Here is a 6,661-nt window from a genome sequence, read left to right as displayed (position 1 = left end):
AAAGTGTGTCTCTTGCTGTGAATACCCATGGGCTCCCAATTTGCAAATATATATTTAAGATAAAAGGCAGCTCCTGACATTACCTCCCATTCAACTTTCCATCATACTCTTGTATAACTAAGATGCAGATCCTAGGATTAGGCCATGCAGCAAGAGCAGGCTTGACTATTAATCCCTGGGGATGACAGGGATAAGTTTTTGTACCCTGCCTCTGTGTTCCTTTAATATGCGTGTGACTGCTATGCATTCCTGTTCAGCCATAAGGTGGGGCTTGAGGGGATAAAATATTCTATGATAAGGTGAATACAGGTAGTCAGAGAATATGTATGAACATCATGATGCCAAGAAGCCAATACTACAAAACCAATCCAGAGGGAGGACAATGCTTTGTGACCCAATTCTGATGGATAAACACCATTAGCAGTATAGCAATTTGACTACATTATGAGGTCACAAAAGCCATTCAGAGTGAGAGCAGAAAGCATTTCCCTCATTCTGAGTTGACTCCTTTTCTGAGGAATCATCAGAAGGAGAATATATGTTCTTATGCAGTGGAACTCCTGCTTCAGCTGTCTACCTTCTTGACACAGAGTGATCCATTCTTCTCGGGCCTTCTCGGTAGTGGCGCCCGCCCTGTGGAACGCCCTCCCACCAGATGTCAAAGAGAACAACAACTACCAGGCTTTTAGAAGACATCGGAAGGCAGCCCTGTTTCGGGAAGCTTTTAATGTTTGATGTATTATAGTATTTTAATATTCTTTTGGAAGCTGCCCAGAGTGGCTGGGGAAGCCCAGCCAGATGGGCGGGGTATAAATAATAAATTATTATTATTATTATATTATTCTCCATCAACCATTCAATGCATATGCATTCTGCGCATACACTGACTACATGTTTCTGATTGTCATAATGATGGACGTTTTGCTACCACTCAACATTTGGCTCACTTCCCTAACAATGAATACTATTAAATGTATTAAACTGTGGTGCTGTCACCTTACTAGGAGAAAATCTCCTAATTACTTTCCGTGCATCAATAGAGAAATGCCAAGGCAATACACAAAGGCCTGAATTTCAGGATAGTACAACCATGCAGTAGTTTATCCATACCACCCAACATTTCTCCAATGAAAATAGGGACGTCCCATTCCATAATGGAGTTGCTTTCTTTCCATTGCAAAGAGCTGCTTTTTTGGTATTTTTCTATTGTTATTATTTTAATTCAACATTATGTGCAACATAGGTACGCACAGAAAGTTATTTCAGTTACAAACCTGTACGAAGCAGAGTACAGTACTGATGAGCCAGGGAGGAGTGATTTTGCGTCAAAACTACAGTAGGGGATGAAAGGGTTAAACTCTCCGTCTGCACCTGCTGCAGTCCTGATAATTATCAGAACCCTCCCTGCTCCCTGCATCTCCTATTTGTGTTAAAAAGAAATACTGCATGTTAATGCAAAGACACATTTAACATCACATCTAGGTTGGCCTTTGGCCATGAAACTCACTGGGTGGCTTTTGGAAAATTCTATCTCTTAGTGTCAGCCTGCCTTCTGTAATACGGGAGAAATAACAGGAGCTTATCTTGCAGGGTTGATGACTGAATGAGAAAATTTATGAGGAGCTCAGCCATGGGACCCATGTCAAGCAAGCGTTATAGTAAATTATTTTTTTGAAAAATGTTGTGCTAAGGGCTTTCCATGTTCAGTCAAGCTCAGAAATGCCTGGAAATTGCAGCTGTTAATTGCCATGTCCTCAACAGACAGGCAATACAAATATGGTATCCTATCCTGTCCTATGGTTACTTCCAGCTTTCTGGTATCTCAGAGCTGGATGGCTGTCATTGGCAGAGTGGTGGAAATAGACACATACATGGAGGCTGTTGTCAGCTTCAAAAATAGATCTGGATTGCAGAGGTTTTCTGAAATAAGTTGCATTCCCCATTTGGTAAGATAAGGTTAAAATAAATTAAGGTAATTTAATGACAGAATACAGTTAAAGATAGAAAGGATTTGCTGAGTTAATAAATAGGTTAGACTGTTAAGATAAATTATAGAACAAAAATTGAGAAAGATGGAAAGAATTTGCTGAAACAATTAGGTGAACTAGAATACAAAAAGGGAGGTGTGAGGAGGTCGATGAAACAAGTAAATGAAAGATAAAGATATGGAATATTGGATTTTTAGTGTTATTGTTCTTTTTTGTTATATTGTTGTATTGTTTTTTATGGTTTTCTTTTTATGTATTGTAATGTATGTCTTGTTAAATTTTGTGTTGTTTTCTTTTTTTCTTTTTTCTGTAATTGTTAAACTTTTAATAAATATCATTTAAAAAAAATGAAATAAGTTGCATTCCCACTACTATATTTTTAACATTCCTATACCACCCATGAATTCAAAATTCACCCCCCTGCAGTTTGCTATAGTCTCATTATAATTTAATTGACCCAGATATTTGTTAACAGGATTCAACACTCAAAAAAATCTGTACAAACTACCATACTGGTCCTTATTCTGAATAGATGCCATGTTCCCTGGAGATACATGAGATTCCAGGAAATGAACCTTTTCAATGCTAACATCCCCACTCGTCTTAGTAGAAAGAGCACCATTGCCATTCTCCCATTTTCTACCAGTCAAGCAAGTGGCAAGAAGGGTATTGTATTGCAAGGACCAGTTTATGCCCTCCAGCAGCATGATGCAATTCAAATTATGACATCCAGCAATATGATTTAATTAATTTAGTTTATTAAATTTATTCAACACTTCCCACAAGCAAAGGAAGTCCTGAAGCAACTTACAAAAAGAGAATTAAAATACTATTGGCACATTCCTAACCACCTCTGCTCAGAAACAAGTCTTATGGGTTCCATTAGGGTTTACTCCCATGTAAGTGAGGCTAGGATTGTAGCCTATAATACAATCTAAGGCAGTGTAACCAGAAAAACAGTGAAAATATACTAAAAGTACTCTTATTATACACAATAGCTTTAAACCAAGATGTCCACTCCTGCCCTCAAACACCAAAAAGTAGCCACTGATTGCCAGATCATTATCAATGCCCATATACCTGGAGAAATAAATAATAATAATAATAATTTTTTTTATTTATACCCCGCCCTCCCCAGCCGAAGCTGGGCTCAGGGCGGCTAACAACAATCAAAATAATCCAACATTCTAAAAGTTTTCTTTTACATTCTAATACAGTTTTGCCTGATGCTAAAAAGATGGTGGTGGCACCTGGCAAGCTTTCTTGAAGAACATTCCCCAGAAAAGGCCTGCTGTCTTGTTGCCATTATCCAAACATCTCTCAGAGAGTAGAAGAAGAAGAAGAGGAGGAGGAGGGGTTTGGACTTGATATCCCACCTTTCACTCCCCTTAAGGAGTCTCAAAGCTGCTTACAATCTCCTTTCCCTTCCTCCCCCACAACAAACACTCTGTGAGGTGCGTGGGGCTGAGAGACTTCAGAGAAGTATGACTGGCCCAAGGTCAGCCAGCAGCTGCATGTGGAGGAGCGGGGAAGCGAACCCGGTTCACCAGATTACGAGTCCACCGTTCTTAATCACTACACCATGCTATCAGGGTGTGGGGAAATTCATGTGGGAAAAGGTGGTCCTTGTAGAAATGGGAGGTTTGAGCTATGCAGGCTCAAAACCAGCCCTTTGAGCTCAGCTCAATTCAGTATCCCGTTATTCAGTGTCCGTGATATTATCAAACTTTCTAAATCAGGATTGGCTAATGTGTGAGGCTCCAGATGTTCCTCAGTTCCAACTGCCATCATTCCTGATCACTGACCATGCTGGCTGATGGGAATTGTAGTCCAGTGACATGGTGAGGGCCACACATAAGCCACCCCTTCTTGGGATCACTACGAATGAGCAAAGCCAGGTTCTGATCCCTGCTGTGTGACTTTGGCCCACTCACTGTCAATCTAGTCTATCTCACTCATAGGACTGGTATGAGGGTAAAAGAGAAGGTGGAACGTGTCAAGTGTACCACATGCATATGTGTTTGGGGGGTTAATAACAAACGTTTAGCATACTTCTAATCCTAGTTTATTACGCTCAGGGAAAAAGTCTTCTTTCCAGGGTATTGAAAATATGTTTCCCCATCTCAGGTTAATTTGAATGCTACTGTAATTTTAGAGTAGAGAATCTTATGAAACTGGATTCTTTTTATCTGTGTTTCCCATCTGGCTTGCTGCTACAAGCATTTAATCTAGTGTTTGCTGCCAATGTTTCCCAGAAAGGCTTATAATTGCTTGGAATTTGTATGAACAGTTCCAGTCTGGTGCACAATTAGGGATGCGCTATAAAATTTTCATTGCTTGATTTAGTTGAAATGATAAGATGGATGGGGAATGATAATAGCCACAATTGTAGCATCTAAAATGATGACTAGAAATTAGTAAAACAGGGGATAGTTAATAGCTAATGATCTCTCTCCTCCAATCTTGTATCATAAACAAAACCCTATAATTTATTATTTGTTTAAAGATACAATATTTGACTCTCTCTTATCTGTGAAAGCTCCTGTTTTTATATGTTGAATGTTGGTTCTGGTACTCAATAGGGGAAGGATCTTGGATCCACAGATGGAAAGCCGCTGTCTCATAAATATCTTGGGAAGTTGGGGAATCCATAAAAGTTTTGAGGCAGCAACATATAGGGTGGACAGAGTCCAGGCATGTGATAGCTGTTTTTTTCTTTTCTCTTCTTTTTTACCAGAACCCTGGGATTCACCAAGTGGACTTGGTGCAAAATACATGCACAGAACTAAAGAATACCAGTAACTACCATTGGATCTAGTCTACAGCTGCCCTGCGCAGCAAATGCCACAATATACTAATATACACTGCAACTGTCAGTCTCCTGGCATGTGGTCTTGCTGCAACTCTGTTTAGGGTTCCCACCTGCCTCTCTTCTTCCATCTTGCCAGCGCCTCCTAGTCCTGATGTCAATGAATACAGACCCACACCCCAGCTTCAATTCAATTGATGACTCTAATCTGTTAAAGCATTTAAGGAATGGTCCTTCCAGCTTAACCTAGACATAGTGCACTCCCGTTGCTCAATAAATGGCCAGACTTTTATTGTACCACAACTTTGGGGCAGAGCATGTACTTTGCACATGGGTGTCCTCAATTTCAGTGCCAGACACCTTCACTTAAAACGGTGCCATGCAACAGATCACACTCAGTTAAAGCTGATTGCTCTGCCCAAATCAGACTTTTTTACAATACGAAAATGTGATGGGAACATGGATGCGTGTGGTGACAATTGCTTGACATGACATTGCATAACCTCACTGAAAACAAATCGGAATGCTCAAACCATAAATAATAACAACTAGTCATGGATCTATATTTTATCATTTGCCCACCTAAAATAGTCCCTTTCTTGATATTAAAAGTATATCCACAGTTTGTCTACTGGTCCATATCCCCTTCCCTCATTTGCATACACTCATGTGCCATGTAATGTGTAAGCTGCGAATCTGCTCTATGCAGCTATAGTGGCATCTACAATTATAAAGCCTCCAGCATGGATCTGTCTAGTACAGGGGTCAGCAAACTTTTTCAGCACAGAACTGGTCCACTGTCCCTCAGACCTTGTGGGGGGCCAGACTATATTTTGACGGGGGAAATGATGCAAGAGCACCACAAGCCCCGGCTGCTTACTTGTGTCTTGTGAGTGGTAGGGGCTGGCAGTGGTGGTGGCGGAGAGACGGCGTGCGAAAGGGCTCTGGAGAGGGGCTGCTTAAAATGGTGGCCGCTTGAGCGCTGCTGCTGCTGCTGCTGCTGCTGCTGCTGCTGGCACCAACAAAGCCCAGCCCCCTTCCTCCTCTAGGCAGGGCAGGGAGAAGCCAGGAGGAGGGAGGGAGGAGGTGCTGCCACCATGTGAGGGAGAGGAAATGAACGTGCGGCTGGCAATCCACACGGCGATTTCCGGACCGTCCGCAGGCTGGATCCAGAAGGCAATTGGGCCTGATCCATCCCACAGGCCTTAGTTTGCCTACCCATGGTCTAGTAGATGTAGAAAGTGCTGCAGCTGCAGTGTGTGAGTTCTTGGCTCCCTTGTTAGAGGCATGTAGACAACTTGCGAAAGAAATAAGTAACCAAAGGTAATGTGCAAATTGGTTCTGGATTACCTTCCCAAGTGAACAAACCTGATGACTGCAAAGTAAACCCTTACCTTGTGTTTTAATTGTTGTCACCTGTCTTAGGACTGGGACTGCCTCATTTCCTGTAACTATGTGGGTGAGGCAATGAGTGTCTATATGCATATTCATGGTCAGCTCATTTATCACAGCAGGATAGCATAAAGGCAAGGAACTACCTTATATGTGCCTCATCAAGATGTACAACCTTACTGACTGAGTGCATCGGTAGGTTGGTAAATTTGAGCTCTTGCTGGCTGAGCTGGCCAGAAGCTCTGTTTCAAAGATGCGTAACCTGTTGGTATCCAGGTGTTGGACTACAACTCTCTGTCCCTGACCATACTGTCTGGCCATACTGTCTGGGGTTTATGGAAGATGGAAGTTGAAGTCTAACAACATGGGGAGGGGGGGGGGACACAGGAACAGGTAGAACATTCCTGCTCTACATGCTCATCAGCTTTTCTGCACAAACCCTATATGTGTACAAACTATATGCATGTAGATT

The sequence above is a fragment of the Podarcis liolepis genome (assembly GCF_965112155.1).
Source record: "Podarcis liolepis genome assembly, chromosome: 11".
In the NCBI taxonomy this organism is placed as follows: domain Eukaryota; kingdom Metazoa; phylum Chordata; class Lepidosauria; order Squamata; family Lacertidae; genus Podarcis; species Podarcis liolepis.
Note: the sequence above shows the minus strand (reverse complement) of the source record.